The following is a 26033-nucleotide window of genomic DNA, read 5'->3' on the forward strand; positions in this document are numbered from 1 at the left end:
CCTGAACATTGTATGTATAAATAAACAACTTGCAGGCTGCCGCCGCCATCGCCATCGTTGACTTGGGAATTCTTCCGTGATTTTTTTTCCTTTTCAATCGCATGCTAATAAAGAAACTGTCGCGATTCGTGTGAATTCTGTCGATGAAAAACTCGATAGAAAATAATATTGTGTAGGCAGAACGCAGCTCGCTCTTTTTTATCCACAAAGCGTGTTTTTTTCATCGGCAACTCGGTTGACGAACGTTCAAGTTCATCTGGTTGCTGAGATTTGAAAATTATAGGCTATTTTTAGTACAATAATAATCGCGAAGAAAAAAAGGCAAAAATGAATAAAATGCACATGTGTGTTTTAAAACTTGTCCGTGTCTTCGTGAGGCAGGCGTAGCAGTTTGATGTGTCGTGTAGATTCGCTATTTCAGCATCGTTGAAGGAATGCAGTTGGTATTACGTGTATCTCGATACGTGATCGATATAATACGAGAAAATCTTCTCAACGTAGTAATTATCAATTCGCAACACTTGATTCTGCAGAAGTCTCTGGGATGGTGATCGCAAATACGAGTACTCTTCTCGTAGTGTCGAAATCTCGTTCTATATATGCTTTAGGCGTGGTGATAGATGACGTCAGAATGGCTAATGACGGTGGTCCAAGCACAATAGGCAGATTTTTTGCTGCCTGCAGCTAAATTGTACACGACTACGCCTATATAATTCTGGAATTTGTGGTTTCTGCCTAGTATTTGACTGATCAACGATATCGTGACTCGAGGAATTGAAAAAATTGCGAAAAATTGCTAACCTGATTGGTTTGGCTCATCATTTTGGTTGGCCAGGTGTTCATTAGATTTTCGTGATTGAAATTTTAAAATTTTGGTCGAAAGTATGTTGCAGTGGAGGAAATTCACACCAGGATGAAAATAATGAAGTTTGGCAAAAAGACTCAAGGTTTTGATCTCTAGAAATTAGGCAATAGCTTGTTGCATTTTTTTGTCAAGGGAAAATTTTACGAGGAACAAAACATTATAATCTGAAAGTTTGGTATCTTTACATGTTGTATAGCCTATCAAATTATATATGGTGAACTGAACTTAGTGTTGTACTCGTTTTCTTCCATCGTCGTAGCATCGCATTTTTCATCTCTTTGAAAACGTGGCTTTTCATGTACTTAATTTCATCGTTATTAAGCTGCAAGGTACTGTTAACACTTGGCAAATCTCGTCGCTCATTTCCCATGGCTTTTGTACGCGTTCTGCAACATCTGCTTAATGGCGCCATCTTTCACGTGCCAGTTTTGCCATCTCATCGCCGTCAACTCATATTACTGTGGAAAAGTTCAACGACTCGGCGAGTATTCGTCATCTCGACACTAATTAAAATCCACAATGCATCAATGGTCCTGGGTCCGGTCTGGTCCGGTCCAGTTTGCCAACACGTTCGAATCTTTTATAAAGAAAAACTGCATCCATGTGCCATTTATACACTGTACAGAACCTTCTGTGTATACAGTGTGTGCCAGAAGTCAGCGTATATTGTGGTTTGTGGTTGTGATTAGTTTATTTTGCACGAGAATGTGGGAATGGTTTCAACTTTGTTGGATTTGTTTTGAAGAGTACTTAACGCAAAGTATTTCAAATCATCTTTTGCGGTTTGAGTGCTCATAAATTATGTTATTACACTCATAGGGTTGCCGAAGAGTATTAATCAGAGAATGTGATTTTTTTGTTGGAAAAATTCGGATTTTTATTTTGGCGGGAAAATAACGTTTTTCGGAATTGGTTGAATTTTCAAGCTGATTAAGTGATTGTTGTGTTCTTTGTCTTATGAAAGTGGTTTAAAATGTCCCAAAATTGTTCAAAATGTTGTGTAAGTGGTTCATAACTAACTGTGTGCAAAGAAATGGCAGAAAAATTTATTATTAGTAAAACGTCATCAAAAATAACAATTTTATGCAGTATTTTTTTTCTCTCTCAACTCAGTATCCTTCACTGTTGTTGTTTTTTTTTTGAAATTTATCAACTTGAAGATTAATTTTTATTGTTTTGTTTTTGTTTCAGGTGAGTTCCAAATTTCCATTTTACGATTGAAAAAAGTACGAATTAAGTGAGTTTCTTTTTCATAATATGTTCTTTATTGATGATGTAAAAAAAGTGCGTAATGTTTGATGGATTTTCTGAATACCTTGTAGAGTGCTAATGTGTTCAGAATTTTGGGAACCCTTTGTTTATGTTGAACACGTTCTTGAATGCGCTCGTTTTCTTCATTACTTGAAAACTGAATTTTTTTTGAAGGAATAATTTTTTGAACACCCTATGGGTAGTTCTGCAATTTTAGGAATCCATTGGTTTACCTCGAAAATGTCCTGAAATTTAAAACATCTTCATTCTTTGTAAACTTAGCTTTTTTTACAGGAAATGATTTTTTGTACACCCTGTAGTTGATTGTGCAATTTTTGGAATCGATTTGTTTACATCAAAAATGCCCTAAAATTCTATTAGGTCACTATTTTCATTATTTAAAAAAATTAGAATTTTTTTGCTGGAAATGATTTTTTGAACACCCTGTCCTGTTGTTGATTATGCAATTTTTGGAATCGATTTCTTTACATAAAAAATTTCCCAAAAATCCTATAGATCACAATTTTTATTATTTAAAAAAATGGAACTTTTTCTGGAAATGATTTTTTGTACACCCTATAGGTAGTTCTGCAATTTTAAAAATCCATTGCGGTTTACCTCAGAAATATCCTGAAATTCAAAACATCTTCATTCTTTGTAAAATTAGAATTTTTACAGGAAATGATTTTTTGTACACCACGTAGTTGATTGTGCAATTTTTGGAATCGATTTGTTTGCATCAAAAATGCCCTAAAATTCTACAGGGTGTCCGGGGAGTGGTGGTCAAAACTTCAAATTTGGATATAACCGGGTATGACTAAGAAAAAACGTTAGATGAACAAGTTGCCTATCTTGAAAATTGAAGGGGCAAAATGACATTTTGATAACAAACAGATAAAATGAAAATTTTGATGGTGGGAACTGGTAGTACTTTGAAAACTGAGTAAATGTTGTCCTTACAAATTTTTGCCTAGCTTGAAAATTGAAGGGGCTATGACCACATTTAGAATAAAAAAAGACTCGAAGAAAAAATCAATAGCGGAAATGGATTCTACATTCAAAATTGATCAAATTTTGTTCTCTTCAATTTTTTCCGTAAGTCAAAATTGAAAGATCTACACGACATTTAAAGTAAAAGAAATTTCAAAAAAATTGAGCAACCCTTGAAATTTCTCATACTTTGAATGTCGCGTAGCTCCTCCAATTTTGATCTGGGCCAAAAATTGAAGAGAATAAAATTTGATCAATTTTGAATGTAAAATCCATTTTCGCTATTGATTTTTTCTTAAAGTCTTTTTTTATTCTAAATGTAGTCATAGCCCCTTCAATTTTCAAGTTGGGCAAAAATTTGTGAGGACAAAATTTGCTCAGTTTTCAAAGTACTACCAGTTCCCACCATCAAAATTTTCATTTCATTTGTTTATTATTAAAAATCAGTTATATTCCATAGAGAAAAAATGATGCATAAAAAATTTGGGAGTTATACCAACTCGCGCAAAAATGTTTGAAGTTGAACCATAACAGCTAATTTCAAGTACATTTTTCAATTTCCGTAGAATTTTTATAAATCAAATTTGAGCCAAAAATGAGTGAAAATCAGAATTTTACCAAATTGACCTAGAAAGCCTATTTTTGACCTGTCAAATCGATTGGAAACAGTTTCCGAACCATTTTGAGCAGTTCTGAAGCCTCCAGCAGATTTTTGAAACTTGAAATTTCCACAAAACACCAATAAATGAAATCTAGGATTTTAATTTTATTACATATGATGCGTCGACTGGAGGTGGTTTTCAGTCGTTTCGGAATTTCCGGTGACTTTTTTATCCGCCATTTTCTAAAATCGGTAAGTTGCAGTTCGGAAAAATATTTTTGTCCAGCATGTCGAAAATAGGGTGTGAACTGCAAAAAATCTCTCCACGACGCTTCAATAACATCCATCTTGCCCATCCTTGAATCTTTGGAAGTTCGAGCCGTTCTACAATTTTAAGAACCATCTTTTTTATTTTCATCAAAAACATCCCAAAACTGTCTCGAAGTACTCGAAAAATATTACGATTGGGCTACATTTATGGCACATACTGTATCCAAACCTCTATAAGCCTATGGGTATAACGGATGGCCATAAATCGGCAAAAGCATAGGGTTATAGGTGGTGCAGTAATGCTTCCAGCACATTCAACCGGTACCTAGTCGAATACGAGCAATCTGAAACTGGATGACCGAGACCACATTGTGCAACTGGAACTTATAAAGCGTTCCCTTTGGTGGCACGATGGCTCGGGTAGGCCGTTGTTAACATATATTTATTACGTGATAAGTGTACAACCACGTGCGTCAGGTCCGACGGTAACCAGGTTACATACTATCGTGCGTAGGTTCCAGATTCTGGAAAGAAATAATGAGATTGAGAAGATACGCGTACGATGGCATTTTTTTACGTTTTTGGAATTTACCAGAGACACGTTCGAACTTGGGCTGGTTCGTGGAAACCGGTCGATTTTAACAAGCCTACCTTTAAAACTCTTCACCTATTTCGACACGTGTGTCGTGTATTGGGCTAGACACGGTGCCTGTGCCTAGCACTACACTCGTACTATGAAATTGAACCAACATCACCACGTGAACCAGCATCAGCGAACTTGCGGCTGCATAATTATGGCGCGTAAAAAAACGGCCTCCGGTGGAATCAAAGAACGAACTCGTATAACCAGGAAATCTTCGCTATCAGAGGTAGACGAAAGAAAAAAAAATTGGCCAAAAAAAAAAGCGATGGAAAAAAACGTAAGCTTGTATGTTTCGTACCAACGTGCTAAATTATTCGCAAAACTACACCCGAATAAAAACCGGATTACGGAATCGCGTTGATTTGCGGTTAACGTAAGAAAAATTTTGGCTTAGAACCAAAGATAGCTGCGAAGACAACTCCTGGAGGACGTCCTTTAAGCGAACGTATATCTTTTGCGTCAATGCCCATCGCGATTTTGTCGATATTCTTGGATTCTTTGCTCGCGAGGTGTTGATAGGATGACAAATATTGATCTATCGTCGACCTATATCTCATTCAATTCGCGTCATAGATCGTCGTAATTACGAGAAGATTGTCGAAATTCAGGGGCCAGTGCAAATCTATCGCGAAATGTCATAAGCTTGACTAGCGTAGCGGTGAATGTCATTTTATTGTTTATAGAGCTCAGATGTTGACGCAGCAGACTCGCATCATACGAATTGTCGTGCGGTACGAAATTCGACGCGTTCTTCGGAACCGGTTCGATCGTAAAAATTGAATAATCTTCCTATAACGAATAAAATTTCGATAAGTCTGTCACATTTAGGTTCATTTTGCGAAATTTATTACTGTTTGGATGCATGCTTGATAGTTTCAACGAGTTATGTACTCGTAGGTAGAGGTATACCTACACCTACATACATACTAGGCACTTACGCATGTTGATAGTTACGCTGAAAATTTATCTAGAATATTACGACTACCTTTTAAATCACCCGAGTTGATTTTTTCTATCATCTTTTCATTAGAGTAAAACTTGTTTAAACAGGTTCATTTTTGTAGTAATCGGTTTACTTATATAAAAGAGATGAAAAAAACACCTGTCCTTGAGGTGGTTCGTGATGATTACCGCGTGTCTAGCTCTAGAAGGGATGTTCAGCATGCTTGAATGTTCTAAGAAACGAATCCTTTGTGGTTTTTGAAAAATCGAATATTTTAAATACTTCGATAAATTTTTCTCACGTTGTATGTTCCAAAAGTATCTCTACAGGATGTCCCAGTTTGGTTTGCCGAGCCAGCGGTTGACCAAAGAGTTCGTGTCGAGATTGATCGATGGACATTTATGTATGTGGTTAGATTTGATTTGGTCTAAACTTAGAAATGATGTTTTTGTAGGGTATTTCTTTTAAAAAAATTCATTTATGGCTTAGCTTTGAAAATGAACGATATCTATATAAAAATTCGTAATTTCTCATTAGTTTTATTGAGGTAATGAAAAAATGACTTTTTTGTATTTTCCTCGTTTGGTTCAGAAAATGAAGGGTATACTTATTTTTGACCAATATTCATAAAAAGGGATTGTTTTGGGTAATTTTGATAGTTAAAATCGGGGATGTTATATTTTCCCCCTCAACTCTCACTATGAAAATATTTATGAATGTTTTTTCGATTTTTTGAAAAAAATTATTTTTGAAAGTTCTCTAGTTTTCTAATTCTTGCTCCAAGTAAGTACTTACTTATCCCAAAAATAAAGCTTCCAAACTTCCTAGAAAAAAAATAACATTAATTTTACTTCTGTTGTTCTTTTCATATTTTATGTGAGGTTTTATGTTTTTTTCCCAAAACAGAATCTTTGTTGAAAAAAATGAAAAAAATGTCATGTTTCTCATGAGTAATTTAAAAAAAAAATTAGGATCTTAAAAAAACGAAAAACAGTTGTCCACCATGGCATTTACTCCTAAAAAAGAGTAATTCATTTTTATTTGATATATATTTTTTTTTAGATACTCATTTTGAGCTCAAGTTGAAATATTTCACTTAAATTGATTGTTTGTGGTAAAAAATTGAATTTTTTTTTCAAAATATTTTCATTGTGTAAAATTAATTTTTTGAGAACTTGATTTTTTTTTTTTTTGAAAAAATGAAAAAAAAATTGTGAAGCATTTTTTTATTTGTTGGATGCTTTGGTGTTAAGACCTAGTCAGATTTTACGATCAAAAATTGAAAAGCTTAATTTTAATGAACGAATTTTTTTGAATCTCATTGATGAACCATCTTGTATGTTATCAACTCCAAAATTATCATTCGAAACCATTTGCCTCGTTTCGAATCCTCACAAATAACGATATGTATTTTCGTGTCTACAATGAGAGCCCTTGAAAGAAACAATGTATAAATATGCAGTTTCACCAGCGCATACAATTTTAAAAATTTCGAAATGATTACATTTATTAAAAATTGACGGAAAATTCAAAACTAAATAATGCGGGAGCCTTGAAAATGGCGAAAAATTGTAGAATGTACCATACATTTGCATTAATATTCAGCATAATTATCTTTTTATTTTAATTTTAATGAGTATAAAAAACTTCCATTTGATAATCATCGTGCATACATTCTATTGCTGGTGAAATTTTAAACAATTCAACATTTCAGAATAAAATCGGATCTTTTTCTACTATTTTATTGAAGAAGGTTGTCGATAAATATTTATGTAAGTATGCATTCGTGACTCGTTATTTTTCTAAGAATTTTTCAAAATTTTCACGTTTTGCGTGAATTTATTTTGGAATTTATTCAAGGATTTCTGGCGTCTGATTTTAAACCAGGTCTGAGAAGCGGTAGCAGTAATTTTGGCAGAGTAAATGTCCCAGTGAGTTCGGATTCGTCAGACTAGGAAGTGAGAATATGGTAGTTGATTTGATCGCAATGAAATGCTACACTTTTGTATCTGTTTGCCCTTTCATTTTTTTTATAATTGGGGGCTGGTGAAGCACTGAGGTGTCGTTTAAAAAAAAATAATTAGATATTCGAATTCTGAGCCCTTAAAAATTCGACACAACGCTTTTTCGATGTTTCGACCGTGTCCTAGAGCACTGATAAGAAGAGGAGGAGGGATTCAAATAGGGTGTGTTCGAAAAATTAGCGCCATCTTCAAACCCAGCAAATTCAAATTAGTGGCCTGTCAACGTATTTTTTTGCTGCGATTTTTTTTCAATTTTGGTCAATTTGGATTTTTTTTAGCCTCCCAAGTGTGTTGAAATCCTATTTTGATTTTGATATTAGTTTGTTGAAAGGAGGGTATAAAAAAAATCACCTTGAAAGTTCAATGTTGACATTTTTAATTTTTAAATATCGATTTCAAATCTACACTTTTTTTCAAACCTCTGTGAATAAATTTTCTCGATATTCAACCATTCTCGAGATACAGACCTTCCAAGTTTTTACAGTTTTGCAAGAAATCGTGAAGAAAATTGGCACGAGTACTTATTTAGTTGCCCTCGAATGGCTCGTATCGCTTCATTTTCAGTTCTCTGGGCGGAGTAAAAGAACAAGGAAAGCAAAAGAAACAAAATTTTTCAATTTATTAATCAGTTATCACCCAGCGTGCATATGTTGCAATTTAGAACGTTTTCGCTCATCAGGAAGCTTACAATAAGGCCATCGACCTTTTTAAACCCTTTAGATCCGGTACCATGAAAAATTAATGATGGAAAAATGATCGATACGCGATGGTAAGGCGTCGAGTGCACTAATCTGCCCTCCATCTGTTCGGTTCCCTCCCCCTCCTCCCTGTCCCTTCAATTCATAGGATAAGGAACCTGCAGAGATACGATTCGATGTGATGATTGATCTTCGACGTTATCGTTTGAGCTCGTGGCTCGTCGAATCATCTGCAGAGACTCGATGATTGATTGATTAATCGTACGCAATCTCGCGAATATCACCACTACAAGCGCATCGGTTATAGAGGCGGCTAATTTGACGCAACATCGCTAAAAATATACGTAGTTTGCTGCACGATGCGATACGTTATTGACTATAGTGAATTGGTGACTTCTCTCGTAGTCTGTACTAACTCATGAAACGAGTCGGTCGTCGACGCCGTCGCCGACAAATTATCAAATCGAAGAGAAAAATCGTAATAATATTACGAAATGCGGCGAGTACGTAGGTACGCCGCCTTTTTTAGATACGGTATGCGATTTCCTTGACCTGCGTAAACCCAGCCCTTCCATTAAAACCGGCATCGGTTGATTAATCGACAATATACCCAATCGACATCGAGTTATCTCAGCGTATGGACTGTAGTTAGCTGCATTTGACTAGGTAGTAGGTAGCTAGGTACTTCGTGAAAAAGAAAAATTGACGTGGTATTCGAATTGGCAGCAGTCATTTCTATAGCACATCAGTCATTTGGTCGATCAAGTTTTTAAACTTTGAGATTTGTACAATAGAAGAGACTCGAGGGTCGACTGTGTGCGTTAACTTAGGTCAATCATGATGGTAACGTTATTCTCGTACAGTTGTGGGCTCCATTGAGAGTATTTAGCTCGTGTAGAAGTGTAGGTCTTCTAGGCACAATATGCTACATTAACAAGGTGCTGGCAGAGTTGATGGTTTTTCGATGCAATTTGGATATACAGTACGAGCTTGTAGAAGATCTAATTAATACCAATGACTAGCATATTATTCGAGCGTCTTTTCAATGATTTATATTTATCGAAATGGAAAGTAATCGGCTGCTCGGCGTCTTGTCACCCTGGTTGGTAATAAGGTTTAGGCAAAATAGCAGATAGTACCTTCTCCTCCTCGTTGTCGTCGAGGTATTTGCAATACTTACATGGACAATGTCGATTGTTCCTTTAGCTACGAGTACACGTACAAGTTTGAAGAAACTTCGCAAAGAGATAGGTGTATTGGTTTCCGGTGTCAAAGTCGACGCTCGACGGGTTGCCCTTCGACTAGAAAATGAGTTCAGTGCGTCAAGCACGGTGTAATTACGATGTGCATTTGTGTTTTTTTGTTTTTATAACCGAGTATTTAGTTTGGTTTGGTGAATTCACGCGTGTAACGAGCTCCTTCGCGATATCTAAGCTGAGGTAGCTGGCTTCTTTTTTTTTTTCACGTTTCCCATTTGCTGCGCCGCAACGACGGTTACCTTGGTATAGATTTTTTTCCCTCTAAGGTAATTAAGCTACAAATGTCGCAGGACCGCCTCGACTAATTACTTATTTCGTTAGAATTTTCTAACGGTGGTAAAAATACTGCTGTAGTTGGAATGTGTACGTCGCGTTGTCTGCTTTTACGTTTATCGTTAGATATTAGGTGCTTGAAGGACATGATTTACCGATAATAGTGATAATATTGATAAATGCGATATTCAAGAGATACTTAGTTATAACTTTTTGGAGTATGAGTGATGAAATTGATGTAAAATCTGAGTTTTATATGTTTTGAGAACGATAGGACGACGTTTTTTTGCAAATAACTTCACTTCCATCTAAGGAGGAGTGAGCTGGAGGGATAAAGAGAGCTCTAATCGGAAAAATAAATGAATATTAATGAACTCGGCGCTCACAAATTAATGGGAATCGATATGTCACAGCATATTTTCATAATTTTACAAAATTGAGAGAAGGGGATGAAATGGGCCGGGTATCATATCCGAAAGGGGAGGAACACTAGCAGGTTTAAACCAAAATGCTAAAAAATACCGTAAATTTTCAAAGAATAATAATTTTTGCTTTAGCAAATTTCCGTCAAAATTACCAAAAAATTACAATTTTTGTAAAAATGGTAAAAAAATCTCAATGTTGTCAGAATTGTCAAAAAATCCCAAATTTTGTCACAATTTTCAGAAAATTTCAATTTTTGTCACAATTTTCAAAAAAATTCAATTTTTATCAAAATTTGTCAAAAAATCCCAACTGTTGTAAAAATTGTCAAAATTGTCAAAAATCCCAATTTTTGTCACAATTTTCAAAAAATTTCAATTTTTTATCAAAATTTTCATTTTTGTGAAAATTTGTCAAAAAAAGTTCCAATTGTTGTCAAAATTGTCATAAAGAACAATTTTTACCAAAATTGTCAAAGAATTACAGTTTTTGACACAATGTCAAAAATCCCAATTTTTGTCACAATTTTCAAAAAATTTCAATTTTTTATCAAAATTTTCATTTTTGTGAAAATTTGTCAAAAAAAGTTCCAATTGTTGTCAAAATTGTCATAAAGAACAATTTTTACCAAAATTGTCAGAGAATTACAGTTTTTGACACAAAATGTCAAAAATTATCATTTTTGTCAAAATTGTGAAAAAATGTCAATTTTTATCAAAATTATCAAAGAATTTTAATTTTTGTCAAAATTTACAAAAAGTCCCAATTTTTGTCAACAATTTATAATTGTTTGATGGAAGACCTGTTTTTTGTCAACATTTTCAAAAATGTAATGTGTTTTGCCAAAATTGTCAGTTTTCACTCTTTGTCAAAATTGTCAAAAAGACCTGTTTTTTGTGTAAAAGTGTCATCATTAAAATCAAAAATCTCTGTTTTCAGCATACTAAGTCAAAAAAATCCTCTGTTTCTGCCAAAAATTGCCGGAAATAACCCACATTTTTGCCAAATTCAAAAAAGTCGTTGGATGCTCTAAAATGACTTGAAATCCACCAGAAGTCGTTTTCAGAGGGTGTTAAAATTGGAGTGTAGAGTAAATTTCAGCTTTCCATCTCCATTTGATGAAATTTTGTAAAAATTTAAAGTTTCAAAAATCTGCTGGAAGCTTCAGGAATTTTCAAAAAGTTGCTGGAAGATCCAAAACGACTTGAAATTCACCTGCAGTATTTCGTAGCGTATTGAAATTAGTTTTTAGAATAAATTTTAGCTTTACAACTCCAATTTGATGGAATTTTGTGGGAATTTCGAGTTTCAAAAATCTGCTGGAGGCTCCAGAACTGCTCAAAACGGGTTGAAACTGTTTCCAATCGATTTGGCATGTCGAAAATAGGGTGTATCCCAAATTTCAGCTTTCTTGGTCAATTTGGTAAAATTTTGATTTTTTCCCTCATTTTTGGCCTAAATTCGATTCTCAAAAATTCACCAAAAATCGAAAAACGCACTTTATCACTTGAAATTTTGGCAGGTGATAAATTTTTGCATGATCTTTCGATTTACCTTTGTAAAGTTTGAAAAAGTTCGTGCAAGTCCTATATTAAAACGCAAAATCTGCGATTTCGGCTGACCTGTCAATCAAAATGGCCGCCATTTTGTAAGTAAGGCCAACTTTTTTTTTGGCAAGTTTGCTTTAAAATGTTCCTTAGGATGTCCCCTTTAAGAAAAATGTTGTCCCGGAGGATCGGGGGGGGGGGTGCAATTACTCCTATTGTCATATGCCGGACTAATATTTTATCTTTTAATTTCCTCAATTTTTCTAGTTCTATTTGGAAATGGAAACATTTTGAACCCATAAATCCATGGCTAGAATAAATTAAAGGGTTCAATCTCTCCACCAAATTGAAACACCTTCCTCATCTATTTGAGTGTGATTGATATTTGAAGAGTTTGGGAATTGGAAAAATTGGTGTGGAAAATCGGGAAAAGTCAGGGAGAATAATTTCTTCAAAAGAGTGATCATCCTGATTAATTTTGATCATACCACAATTAACTAGGTACGAGTTTTCAAGTCCCATCAGTCAGATTTTTCTATGGTCATCCATGTTGGATCAATAATTTTTCTGCACCATTTTAGGAAAATTTTTCAGCCTTATCGATATTGAATCTGTATTGAAAATTTGTCGATTTTTGTCGATGATCTCAAATGAGTATATCGAAAGGTCATCGATAAAGGTGATTACATACTGATGATAACGATGAATAAGGTGTGATGAGTGTCCAATATTTTATCGATGACATTGGGACATATTTTTCAAGGATATATTTATATCAAAAGTAAATCTGTAACGATTGATTCTTCAACTTATGAACACACGATATTCGCGAAACTTTACAGGAAGCTGATCGAATTCGATGATTTATCGATTACACGCTCGAATGTGGTGAAACACGTTCATCGTATGATTCTGCAATTACCACGAGTATTTAAAAAAAAAAAGAATATTTGCCTGCCGGGTTGATACACCTCCGTGGAGAAGATCATGACCGGTCAAGAAACTCGCAGCTCGTATTATGTCTGGTTTGTGTTCTTTTTTTTCGTACCAGTTGTTCCTATCCTATACGCTACATATATATGTATTTATCAAATTGCATATTTTTTTCCACCGGCCAGTAGAGTCGTAGCCCTTTGAAAAGAATCCCGTCTCGAGACCAGTTATTTATAGTTCGAACCAAATGAAAATAACTTGATCGCCATTAGTAGATTCGTAGCTATAGAACGGCTGGTAGGACGATGATCCATCTTAAATAGCCCACTAATTTGTCGCGCGAGCCAGCGTTGCCAAGGTCGCACGTATTCGCCATTTGTTAATGTGTTTTACGATTAAGCTGTATTATTTCTCGGCGTAAAGATTATATAGGATAGCTGCAATTTGGTCGAAAATTTTTTTCCAGCCGATTCGGTATCGGTAGTCAGTCACGTACTGTAAGAAGACGAACTTGCTCACTGGTTAATCGCACCTTGCGCGAAAATACGAGTATCCGCCGCCCTTCTGCAGCGATGGCGAATCGACAATCGACTGTCTGTGTCTTGGTCGTCCGAGTCGACGTCGACGTCGTCGTCATTGTCAAAAAATACAGCCAGCAGTCGACTAAACGGTGGAATTTCTCTAGCATCCGATCCTAACGTTGGAAGGTCATTACGTTTGTGAACCATTGTACTCGCGTATTCCGCTGGCACGGTTGCACAACTCGCTGACCCATTAACTGCGTGACCTAACAGGGTCATTTACACGATAAACGTGTAATGAAATGGATTCTCCTCCGCTAACGCCGGCCCAGCTCTCAAGTTACTAGACTGTCTTAACTTCTGAGTATGGAGGAATTTTTCTCCCTCTCATAAAATTGACTTTCTGGGGGACTATTATTTTGACTGTGGGTCTATACTTGTCTCACTCGAATTGACGACTTCGACGGTGCACTGTGTAAAAAGGATGGATATCCGTTTTACGCACACCTGTCAATGACAACCGGTTCGATTCAGAGTGAACGAACTAAATTCGAAGCTTGCCAGTGTACATAAGCGTAATACGCTGAAAAAAAATCACTTTTGAATCATACCATTACCTATCCGTAGTTACACCCGCGTTAATTTCTAATTGCTCGACCACCTCGTTTCTTCGGCTCTGTAATTACCTACCGAGTATTACGGTGTGGTGAACCGCGTATTCTTCCTCCGCCAGGAACCCGAAACACTAATTCTCTATTGATTGTTACATCGTCGTGGTCACTTACCGTGGTAATTATCGTTTTACCGTGCCAATTACACTCGCGTTTTTCTTCGCAAATTGTGTATATTTACGAAAATTATTCTTTCTATGATTAGTATCGAATGAATTGAAACACACGTCTGCGATGTATCCGATTAAATGTTGAGGTTTCGAAGGTAGCATAGCGTAATTATATCCGATGAGTTCTGTTTTTTTTTTCAACGTACGAACCCTAGGTTACGTTTACCTTCGTAGATTTGTCATTTTGGAGTCATTCGTAAGTGGATAAGTGAGCTTGAAAGTTAATAATTGGATGATGTTTGAGAATTGTTAATAGATACCGTAATTACCTAGAGGATGTAAAATTATTAGAATGGTATTTGCGTTCGTGGGTAGTTATAAAAAAATGGCTGAAGTCGTAAAATCGCGTAATTTGGGAAAAAAATCTAAAGGTGAAGTACCTTCCTATCATTAAATTACCGTAATTACTCGGATTTTGCACCGGTGATTACAGATATTTGTAAATTTCTGTAAGTTGATTTGGAAGGGTGGTTTCAACGTTTCATGAAAAAAAGAAACTGCTTTGAAAAATTACCAAAAATTCTGAAAAAGTCTCAATTCAAGAGCAAGAAAAAATGTTTGTCAATTTTTTTTGTAATTGACAAAAATTCTCAAATTTTACCAAAATTGTCAAATAGAATTTCTTTTCAAGTTTCATTTTTTTGCCCAAAAAAAATGCTGAAACTATCAAAGTCTAATTTGCCAGAAACATCTGCAAATCTCCGCCTTTTGTCAAAATTGCTTAAAAAGTTTCATTACATACCTACTTGCCAAAAAGCTAAAATATCACTTTTTTGTCAAAATTCTTCACAAAGTGGCATTTTTTCCAAAAGATACGTATATCTAAGTCTCATTTTTTCAAAAATGGTCAAAAAGTAGTCTCATCTTTTTTCAAATAATTGTCGAAAAACCCTACCTCTTTTATTGCCAAAAAGTTACAAATTTTTTAGTCTCATCCTTTTGACAAAATTGTTGTCAGAATCAGAATCTAGTTTCATCGTTAAATTTTAATCAAGTGTATGTATAATGTTTTTTCTACTTTTTTAATCTAAACGTCCAATTGATTGGTGATTTTTTTCTATGGGTACATTGGCATGTTTTGCTCACGTTTTGTATCTTTATTAGTCATTTTATAGTTGCTTTTTTCCATATTTTGACAATTCTCATGGAAAAATGTAAATCATGAAATTTTGTCATCTCCATAACCTTCTCTTAGGTGACCCAAGCCCAGCTCGCCAATTTCACATCTAGAGTAATGTCAACTCTAAAAACTACATTTTATTGCAGTATCAAAAAATCATCATCATCATAAGTTTATTTCATGACGTCAGGCATCTTGGCCTTTAACGTCGACAATCCAACAACAGAAATTAAATTAACAAATAAATTTTAACAGATAAAGACTTGTTTACATTGGCTGTAGAACAACTATAGAAACAGTTTTGTAAAATTACAAGATTTTCAAAAGTAATTGAAAATTTGCAACAAACTACAGAATATTGTCTGTGGCCATCATAAAGGACTACTTTACAACTCCGGCTTTGATTTTCCTTGAAAAGTTTACAGTCTCATTCTGCGGCCAATATAAATGAGCCTTAACAAAAATATAACAACAAAATAATCTCAACAAAAGTATAACAAAATTTAACAAAGCAAAATAGATGTGTTATAACTTATAACAAATCATAAATCCCTGCACCGATTTGGAACAAGAAATATTTTACACACATTTCTTCTTCATCTTCATGTACTTGCATGTATTTTAAATTTACCTCAAGTGTTTCCTTTTTGATTTTTTCATATTATACTTTACATACATAATTCTATAACGTGTTGGATTGTCACATTCTTATTACATGTGTCACATTTTTTGAGGGATTTTTCAGTAAAAAGTGATCTGTGTGTCAATGTCATATATCTGATTCGAATTCTGGCTAGAATCACCTCTTCTCTTCTATTTTGTTCTGTAGGAAGTATTATTTTTAGTTGGTACAATAAATTGATACTGTTTATAATAGCTTTCAATCTGAATAATGTTGAGTGGATCAAGTCCTAATGAAACTATAAGCTCTTTTGTTCTGTATCCAAATGGTTTATATGTACAAGGTATAGTCAATATGTAAGTTTCACAGGGCTTAAACATTCGACCAGATCTAACAAAATTTATTTTGCATTTGGGTGCGTTGTTTGTATTTTACACTGTGATTACAATTAGTAGAGTGCTGATAAAAAAAATGCTGTCCAAAAATTATAGTTTAGAAAAATAGTAGATTATGCAACTAGGGAGGTAATGTGATTTTCAAAATGGTTGAAGATCACATTATCTTCCTCGTTCCATAAAATATTTTACGTTTTTTAAGGGAGAAAATCGTTAGTTTGTCCACTAAGCGATTAGCAAGCGGGAGATAATGTAGCGGATTATCTCCCTAGAGTGACAGGAGCGGAAAGTATGCGATTAACAAGTGCGATGTTTAAGGAGCGAGGCGAAGCCGAGCTACTTAAATCGCACAAGTTAATCACGTTACTGTCCAATCCTGTCGCGTATACTATTTTAATTTCATATAAGAGGAAAATAAATGCCGAAATTTTAAAAAATTGCTAATTTTGAATTTGTAAATATATGCGGAAAACTGTTACTTTCCTCCCTAGGGAGGAAAGTAACTACTTTCCGCACGATAGATGCGTTAAAGACGTATTTTCCAACCACAAAACTGTCTATGAAACTACTCATTTTCCGATCATATGAAATTAAATAAATTTTTCAAGCTAACAAAAGAAAAATTCCTTAGAAAATTGATTGAGAACCACTCAAGACATAACATACTAACATTATTTTGATTCAATCAAAATCCAAATGAAGTAGATTGTTCAGTGATAATCTGCTGAATATTGGCATTGTCAAGAGTCACTCAGCACCAGAAATTTTGCCACCATCACATGAACAATTTACAGCGCCAAATAACGTCTTAACTTGAAATAACATTAGTATGATACATTTTGAGTAATTTTTGAGGAATTTTAGTCATAATTATTACAACTAAAATTTTTTTTTGGCCAAACACCACATTTGGATGGCATTTTTTTATCAGCATTTTACTAATCACGCTATAAAATACAAACAACACACCCAAATGCAAAATAAATTTTGTCAGATCTAGTTGAATGTTAACAGTTGAACTATATTCCCTCCAATTTTAGTCAAAAAATATCACCACGTTCATAATTTTTCAGCTATGTGAAACTTACATATTGACTATACCTTATATGTGACATATTTGTGTTGAAGATGACCGTGGAACAATTTGAAATAAGATAAAAAAATCTTCAATTGTCCTTTTTCAAATTAAAAAACCCTTACTTCAACTAAATAAAAATATGTGAAAAAAACGATATGGAATTTGACAAATTCATTGTATTTATCAGTAATTTGCTGTAATTTACCAAAAATTGTTGGTAATTCGCCATAATTGATTGAAATTTGCAGGTAAATAACCATAATTTATCAGTAATATACCGTAATCTGTTGGTAAATTACCATATTTTGTCAATAATTTACCGTAATGTATCGGTAATTTGCTGTTGTTTTTCAATAATTTGCTGTAATTTCCCATAATTTAACGTAATTTGTTTGAAATTTGCCCTAAATTTACTGATGCATTACCATTGGTAATTTGCTGTAAATTTAATGATGAATAACTTCCAAAATTTTTTGGTAATTCATCAGCCATTTACTCAACTTTTGTGATTTATTGGTAAATTACCGTAATTTATTGGTAATTTACTGTAATTTAATGCAATTTTTGGCAAATTTTTTGAATTTTGTTCACCTTGAATTATTGGTAATTTACAGTAATTTATTGGTAATTGACTTTAATTTTCCAGTTGATTACCATAATTTATCAATAATTTTTCTAATTTGTAGGTTTAAGTACTCTATACAACTGGTAATTTACTGTAATTTATTGGTAATTCTGTGTAATTCATTGGTAATTTATCAAAAAATTTTGGTAATTTACCAACTTGTCAGTAATCAATGGTATAATTTATTAGTGAATTGCTGTAAGTAATATTTTTCTATAATTTAATGTAATTTTTGGTAATTTTTTCCGAAGCCAACTCACTGTAAGTTACGGTATTTTAATGGTAATTCACTAAAATCTGTCAGTATTTCACGGTAATTACGGGTAATTTACCGTAATTGTTGGCACCTAGTTTAATTTGTTGGTAATTATCGTGATTTGTCGGTAACATTGGTAATTCGTTCTGATTAGTTGGTAATTTATTGTAATGCGCTAGTGTACAATCGTAAAAACCTGTAGTTTTCGTTTTTTTTTTTTTGGTAATCAACGGTAATTTTTGCGTAATATATGGGTTTTAAAATGATAGTTTGACACTCTCATGTATGATGCAAAAAAAAAATTTCTGATTTACTCCTCTTTCTGCTGCTATCCCTCATTAGTCATTACAGTATTTTGCCATCCAAAATTAACGTACGAATTGGCTGATTTTCAGTTTCTTATTTAAATTGTCCAAAATGTGTTTGATTGATAGGTCGATCTGGATACCTCTGAATAGTCTGTATAGATACCATTGTCTTTGATTGATCAAAGCGTATAATACCATGTGCATAATGCATATGTATTGGTGTATACTCGTCTTCTGTTTATGTCTCCGTTGTTGTTTATGAACTATGAAGTACGAAGATTATTGGCGGACGATAGGAAAGATGCACGTGCCGCGGTAAGACTCGGCAGCTTACTTGTATAACAACGAACCCGTCACACCACACGGTACGACGATGTGTCGAAATAATACTAAGAGACTAGATCATGGTACTGTGCAGAGACTCGGTCCATAGCCACACTACAAGCTATATACTATGGTATAAAGATATTGAAAAATCACAAAGCCTACCCCACTCGAGAATATTAGACAAGCGTCGCGAATTCAAGGTAAAAAAAAAAAAGAAAAAGAAAAAAAACAACCGATAAGTCGAAAGAATATACCGTTCGATTGTACGAGTACTCGTAATATTCTTGAGCTCTCGTCTTCTGGCGAATTTATCGTCAATGTCTTATGACTTCGCCTGTTTGCCGGTCGATCTCCAAGACGTGATAATTAACGCCTGCAATTTACCATCGTATTCTTTCGTCTTCGTGGCATGATGCTTTGTAATGCGAATACTGGTGGTCGAATTTTCTCCATGACGACACGATGCGATGAGATAGTTCGCGGATATGAAGCGATGAAAATGAAAAATGATGAGATGATTAATACGACGACGACTTGATTGCAGACTCGTATAGTATGTAGTATTGAGTAAAAAATAATTTAGATCTACGTAAATCGCTCTTGTTGCGATGTAACTGAGTACAAAGTTACGATGATTAGAAACGCCGGTATAATTTAGACGAAAAATAAAATAATTAACGCGACCTAATTTTTCTCATTCACGATCAGCTATACATTTGAGTGTTGGGTGGTTCATACGATGCACTAATAACATAGACGATATAACAATGTAGTCCAAGGTTTGATGGAATTTTGGTGATTTTTTTTTATCTATTAGGGAACATTTTCTCACCTGAGTGACTTTATTGCCCAGAATATTATGCCTTTGATAGGATATAACGAATAGTTTTGAGATTATTGCCAGAAATCTATGATGGCTTTAATTCAATCGTAAAAATAATGTAAAGAATTTAGGTATAAATATACGACTTCGAATCATTAGATTAATGTACCATTAGCCAATTTCGTGTAAAACGACGACTATTCGAGTCATTTGTGTAGTTCAACTGATATGTAGTAGGTATATATCCGAGAAGAAGGTCGTTTACCAGAGGTGACGAAATACTCATATAATAGATAAGGGGGTATCCTCCACTGGTAATTCAAGCCCGATGATGCTGAGCTGAAAAAGGCCATCGAAGTTTTTCTTCGATTTTCGAATAATTACCCGAATAATTCCAATTAAGTAGGTAATTATGTGGACTATAATAAGGTAATGGCACACCGAAGGCGGTCACGTTTTGTTTACCAAATCGAATCGATATAGAGAAGCTGGAAAATTCGTGTGACCGGTTTTTAAAAAATGGCGTGGTGTTTTTATTATGTATTTTTCAACTCGATGTTTTTCTCATCGTTTTCCTCACGTGGTTCATTCATAAACGAAAGACCGAGAGGAATTTCGCGACCATTATTCTTATATACACAATATTTTCGCGATTTAATGAAAAATAATAAAGTCTAGAATAGTAGAGAGGCAGAGGCTATTTGGTGATTTTTTTTATCAGTTTGGTCGAAGGTTAAACGAATCGTGTAAAGGTATTCGGAAATTTACTTATGGGTGTGGTGTGAAGTTTTGATGTGTCTGGGTGTTTTGTTGAGCATAATGTACATTTTTGTCATCGTATTTATACTTGGTCGTCTGTTTTGAATACGATGTCGTAAAGTAACAAGATGTCTAAGTGGAATTAAAAATACTAGTAAAAAGATGTCTCGAGGAGAAATGCATATGTAATCGCGATGGTTTTGAAACTCGTGGAGTAGGTATGTACGAGTACTAGGCAAGCAGAAAGAAAACTGTAAACTTGAACCTTCACGTTGTTAGGTCAAATCTTTCATCCGAAATGATTTAAGAATCACGTAGAGGTATAACTCGCTAACTGGTTTCATTTCTCGAGAAAAATACACGCAGAAAACTCAGCAGGGAGTTGCGTAATTTGGGTCGAAAGAATTGTTGGAGTTTTTGAAGGAGTTGCAGTATAGGTATGTATGATAGTACTGAAAAATTATCATCAGAATTGAACTATGAAGTTGGTACATAAGTTTAATTGGAAAAAGGTTTGAAGAAGTGTTTCAATAGCTTCTTTGATTACAATTGGATACAAATTTCAGCTTTTGGAATTTAAATTATACGCATCTGCAGTTTTTTTTTTTTTTTTTTTTTGAATTAATGGGATTTAATAAGTATTGGAATTATTTCTTCAGCCTAAAACGGTGCAAATTAAAAAATTGACTCAATTTGAGGGAAACCCGTCAATTTTGTGAAACGATTGCAACCATTATAAAATTTCGTAATTATCGGTGTTACAGATAAATATGTTTGTTTTATTCGAGTATTTCGAAGAACGAAGGGGATTAGAAAAGGATTGGATGTAGGCCTGTGGGGGTATGTAAAAAATATGGTTTGTTTTTTTTCATACGTGTGTTTAGCCAGTTTATAAATTAATTATGTACCCGCGGATCGAATAATTATGGTTTGTCCATAGATGAAGAAGGCAAATGATCGGGTTTTTCTGCAACGATTCGACTTGAAAATTGAACGTTTTTACTCGATTTTACGTTAGGTGTGTAAATTGAATTCCTATTATCGAACTTCTTGGCTGCTTTCGCAAGACATGGGAATACGTAAATAAAAAATAATGAACTGAATGGCTGGCGAAGTTTTTGTTTATTAAAATCAACATTCCATAGAATGCCATCACATGGAGGTATACTTATTGCTTCATCTGGGAAATTCTGCCTCACCCTTCGTCTTCACAACAGCCCTTCTACTAAAATTTGAATTATTTTTCAAAATTTTCTGAAATTCATTGCTCATAGTGGAAAAAATCACTCGAGTTATATTTTATTTCATGTTGGAGAGGATATGTTTAAGTGGTGGGGGGGGGGGAGTTGGAGAAAATTTGAAAAAATACAGTGCTCCTACTCGGTTACTCGAGTCACTAAAAGCTGCCTTTTGATAAAAATTATCAAATTCTCGATTTCTAACAAAAATACCAAAAAATCTCACATTTTGTCAAACTTACCAAAAAGTGCTAATTTTTGCTGAAATTGTTAGTCTTGCTTTTTGCCAAAAATTGTCAAAAAAGCTCGATTTTTCAAAAATTGACAAATCTGGTTTTTTTTTAGAAAAATTGCTAAAAATTGTGGCTCTTTGAAAAAAAAAACTTCAGGAAATCTTGCTTTTATTCAAAAATTGTCCAAAAGTCTTGCTTTTTGCCAAAAATTTCCAGAAAAAAAAATACCAAAAAGTCTCGTTTTTTTACCCAAGAACTACGAAAAAGACTCCCTTTTTGAAAATAATTGCGAAGAAATGTAATTTTTTGACCAACAAGTTCCAAAAATTGCTGATTCTTGTTGAAGTTATAAAATATTTGATTTTTGACATAGAATCTTGCTTTCAACAAAATTGCTAAAGATTTACCTTTTTTTTTTCAAAAATATCAAAGTCTAAATGAGTTTATCTTTTTTACCTGAAATTGCCAAAAACTATCATTTTCTTGCCAATAATTGCCAAAAAGTTCTGCTTTCTGTTGAAATAAAATTCTCAAAGTATTGCTTTTTGTTAAAAATTGTCAAAACTTCTCGTTTTTTTCAACGTTTTAACAAATTTGAAAAAATTGAAAATTGACGTTTTCTTTTGCAAAAAGTTCCAAAAAGATCTCACTTTTTTCGTTGTCTGAAAGTTTCACTTTTTTGTCAATTGCCAAAAAGCTCTTCCTATTATTACAATTATTGTCAAGGTCTCCTTTTTCGCCAAAAATGTTTTTTTCGGAGGGGGAGGGATCTGCAAAAATTCTCACTTTGTTGCCTATAAAGTTACTTTTGTAAAATTAAAAACTACAACATTTCAATTTGTATAACTTTTTTTCCTACATGAAGTTTTGTTTACGTTTTGTAACTTTTTTGGTTACTGTTTGGTTACTTTTTCAAACCTTTCCGGCCACTAAAGTTACTTTTTTTTGAAAAAATTGAGTACGAGCCCTGAAAAATAATAATTATACTCTCAAATCTTTCAGGAAAAGGAGAAAAATTGCCGAAATTCTGAAAACGTCTTGCAGATGTCCTCTATTTTAGAAGACTTTTTATGGACATTTTCAAGATCGTGAAAAAACTTCAGAGCTCCAATTAATCTTCTTGATGATAACTTTTTTATTGAACGGAGTAGCTTAGCAAATATCAGAATGGCTATTTTTTTTTTTTTTTGCAAACCTGCGGAAGTGTTGTTTTTTTGCGGTCTGTTGAATTAACCAGGTGTCTCAAAAATGTTGTGTATCCTCCAATTTCTGTGTCAAAAATCATCATAAAAAATTCTTTCTTTTTCATTCTTCTTTAATCAAACGTTGGATTTTTTTCTTGTATTGGCACAAAATTGGAAGAAAATAATCAAGTTGCTGCATTTTTATTAGAAAACCATTCTTTTCTATTCGACTCTCTCGTTTTCTATTGTTGATTACTTTTTCACCCAGAATTTGACCACAGGTAGTTAGTTACTTGATGAAATTTTCAGAATTTTTTACAATAGTATTTCTGCGCGGGGGGGGGTAAAAATGTTTCACCGAGGATCCTCCAGAACTTCCGAACAAATTTCGCATTTTGATTTAAGAATCTAATAGAGGAATTGTCCTTCTCAGTTCTCATTCCTCTCACAATTGAATCCTGTATCTCACAAAAATCTTTGATGACCTCAGATTTATTGAAATAACCACTTGAGGAATCGTGACTCGGCAGAAAAATAAAATTAGAGTGCTCGCGTACAGATCGTATCTCAGTTCTCGAGTATGGCATTGTAATAATTCAAGTCTCAGTAGAAGTAAACATTTTTGAAACCTCGTCGATTCGTATGTATTTGGTCATAGCACATAAGGTCTAAAAAGTTTTTCAGTATTACTCGAATCAAAACACAAACGACTGAAAAATATATGGTACTGAAGGTGACGTAAAATCTCTATTTTTAAAAAGAAAACTGGGAAAGTTGAGAGTTGAGAACACTCGAGTTTTGTAAGAGAATCGTTTGTTTCAGTTACAAAAATATAGAAATGGATTCTCTCGAAGATTCAATCACACCTTGGAAAGACAAACATGCCTGATTTCTGCTTTTAGCGGAATTCAAAATATGTACTCTTCTCTTTTCCTCGTTCGAATGGTAAATAAAAAGTCCCCAAAAAATCTGCGAATTCAAACATGACTCATACGAGTACTTCGATCGTCGAGCGTTGAAAGGCCATCTTCTATGTAAACAATGACTTGGTCATTGATGACCGGGAGATACCTTCGATTATCAAGTTCACGTTGAATAAACACTTTTTGTTGTGTGATTGAAACGATGGTCGATGGTATCGAGTACATTGATAGGAGAAGTTCAGTTCGATTTGAAAAGAAAATATTATACCTATAGAAAAAGTAAAGTACGACACACCTTATAGCATATTCGCATACAAGTTGCACTGATATCTTGTGTTTATGGTTGAATTACACTCCTTGTAAGCAAACTCGCGCTCACACATTTACGTATACCTAGATATAAAAATAATGCGCTGTATAACAAGAGGAGAAGAGTGAGACGTCTTGAAGAATTACATTGGCGATTACATAACTTACGTATGTGGTACGTACAGAGACAGACGTACTATACGATAATATTATAAAAACGTTTACGCATTGTATAAACATTTTAAAAAGTCAGAGGCCTTGAATTATAAAGCATGAAAGGTAATATTTTCCACCGTGTTAAACGTTGGTCGTCTAAAATGCTAAAATAGGTTCATCTCATATAGTTAGTTGCCATTTTCGCCACACAGATAGAGAAAAAAATCCACCGTGAATGTCATCTTCGATTATTTTAATATGAGAGTATCGATTTTGTAATATGGTGTTCTGGAAAATTCGTCTGCTGTAAGACACACATGGGTATTGGGTTATATAATATCGTGCGAATGTTTTGATTGAAAATTACTATTAATGGAAAAGTACGGTGATAGACGTATAATATGGTAGGATTTAGGACTTGGGATAGTCGTTAGTGAAAAAAAAATCATACTCGAAAATTCACCGGAGACCTTGAACGAGTCGATGAGTCATCGGCTTAATAATCGAACTCTTTTCAAACCCGATTATGTAATTAATTCAATTACATACCTGTGGTAACGGTATCAAGATATTGTTGATTTCTCGTGTGTGAATTTTGAATCGTACGTACCTTCTGAGGTTAATTTCAGGCAAATCTTGGACTTTCAGTCGCCCACTTTAAAAAATAAATCAGTTTCTGTTCCAACCAATATTCTTTCATAACAGTTTTTGAGCTTACAGTGAAATAATTTCGTCCTCCCCTTGACATTTGGTGTAGACTCAGACACTTAAAAGAAAAGTTGAAAAAAATCGTTAACAAAAAATTGAAGAAGCAAATTCAAAAAAATTCTTTGGTATAGATTGATTTTTTTTTTTTTTTGAAAACATATTGAAGTTCCATAAAATAACATAATTGAGTAAAATGATCCAGAAATTTTGAAAGTTGAAGAAAAATGTGCTACGTAAAATTTATTTAAAATGAAGTAAAAGTAGGTAGCCAAAATTCCAAAAAATATTGGGAAAAAGTTGCTTAAATGACAAAAAGTTTGTAAAAATTATTACAAATTTTTTTAAAAATATGTACTTATTGCACAGATTGTAGATTGCACAAAATAAGAGATAAATTGCTTAAAATCGTTCAAAAAAAGAAAAATTTTTGTGAAAAAGTTGAATGTCGAAAAAAACTTGATTAAATGTCATCAAAGTGATTGGAGTGATTCTGAAATGGCGCGAAAGATCGAAAAAATGTTTAAAACCAGCATAATAAGTTCAAAAAATTGTTGAAAATAACGAAAAATTGGCACTTCTAAAAAGTTTACTTAATTGAGCATTTTTTTTCAAGGGTTCATAAAATATCATCAAAATGTTGTTAAAAAATTTTAAAAATCTCCTGGAGCTTATGGCAAAGTACATAGCTAAATTTACCCTAAAATAATTGAAAATGGAGAACTGAAAGGAAACTTGGAATCTTGCAACAAATGCAGGAAATTTCTACAAAATGTTCTAAAATCAACAACAAAATTTCAATTGACGTAAAAATTAGTAGATTAGGTAAACTTGAAGCCAAAAATGTTGAAAATGACCAATAATCCACCCCCCCCCCAAGCTGAAAATAT

The 26033-nt window shown here is 33.8% G+C and overlaps 1 protein-coding gene across 3 annotated transcripts in view; it reads left to right on the forward strand.

Moving 5' to 3' along the window:
- Nucleotides 1-26033, forward strand: part of LOC135849520 (cell growth regulator with RING finger domain protein 1-like) — a 62654-nt gene that overhangs the window by 23052 nt on the left and 13569 nt on the right. The window lies entirely within an intron of this gene.

Source organism: Planococcus citri, chromosome 5, assembly GCF_950023065.1.
Source record: "Planococcus citri chromosome 5, ihPlaCitr1.1, whole genome shotgun sequence".
NCBI lineage: Eukaryota > Metazoa > Arthropoda > Insecta > Hemiptera > Pseudococcidae > Planococcus > Planococcus citri.